The sequence below is a fragment of the Chiloscyllium plagiosum genome, unplaced genomic scaffold, assembly GCF_004010195.1.
Source record: "Chiloscyllium plagiosum isolate BGI_BamShark_2017 unplaced genomic scaffold, ASM401019v2 scaf_2783, whole genome shotgun sequence".
Classification (NCBI taxonomy): domain Eukaryota; kingdom Metazoa; phylum Chordata; class Chondrichthyes; order Orectolobiformes; family Hemiscylliidae; genus Chiloscyllium; species Chiloscyllium plagiosum.
Genome location: NW_025212856.1, coordinates 1 through 1,057, shown reverse-complemented (window position 1 = coordinate 1,057; position 1,057 = coordinate 1).

Sequence of the window (1,057 nt, the reverse complement as noted above, 5' to 3'; positions counted from 1 at the left end):
AACATCCCTCCTGTCCTTGTCTTCAGGCTGGCATAGAATTACACAGCATTTACAGTACAGAGGGAGGCCATTCGGTCCATCTGGCCCATCCTATTGTTTGTGCTCCACACACGGGTGTTCATATCTAACCCTTTCAGCCACTACTTATTGTCTTTCTCACTCACATAATCAGCTAGATTCCTCCTCATTCCAACAATGCTGTTCACCTCACCTGTTCCCCATGTTGGGTTTAGTATGCTTTTTCATTTTTTTAAAAAAATTTATTCTCGAAACATGAGGATCGCTGGTATTTATCGTTCAGTCTGGCTATCTCGGGGGCAGTTATCCTCAGTGTTTGGACCAGACAAGGTAATGACAGCAGATTTCCTCCGAGGGACATCAAAGAACTGGAGGATTCATAAACTTGCTGTAAATTCATGAATGACTGAGACCAGCACTTCATTGCAACTTCAGCCAAATTTAAATCCCTTCAGATGTCGCGCTGGCATCGGAACCCACTTTCGACCCCCAGCCCGTTAGTCCCGGCCTTGGGATTCCAGGTCTAGTGACCTTGCTGCTGTGCAACTGCTTCCCTTCCATTCCCTGCCTGGAGTATAACCGTAAAATCAATCATTCGGTTCTTGATGGAGCTTCCATGTTTGAGCTAACACCTGTTGCAATGGTGCGGCCAATAGCACTGCTGTGACAACAGAGCTAAAATAGTCACCAAACATTCAGATCCCTCTACATCCTGACCCTGTACCTGGCTCCACAATCCCCTCTGAGCCCCACAGTCTTCCGCGATCTCAGTGCTTCTCCCCAGCTCTGGCCTCTCGTGATTTTTACGGTCCCTCCATTAGAGGGTGTGCTTTCAGCCACTGAGGCAGCTGAACTCCAGGATTCCCCCCTCTCAACCTCCCTGCCTTGCCAGCTCCCCTTCCCCCTCCCTTCAAAGCTAACTGTTTGACCACGCGTCTGTTCCGCTGGGGGGGGAAATAGCCACAGCAGGGGTCAAGCCAAGACACAAACACCAGAAATAGCTGGAAAAACTCAGCAGGTCTGGCCGCGGAGAGAAATC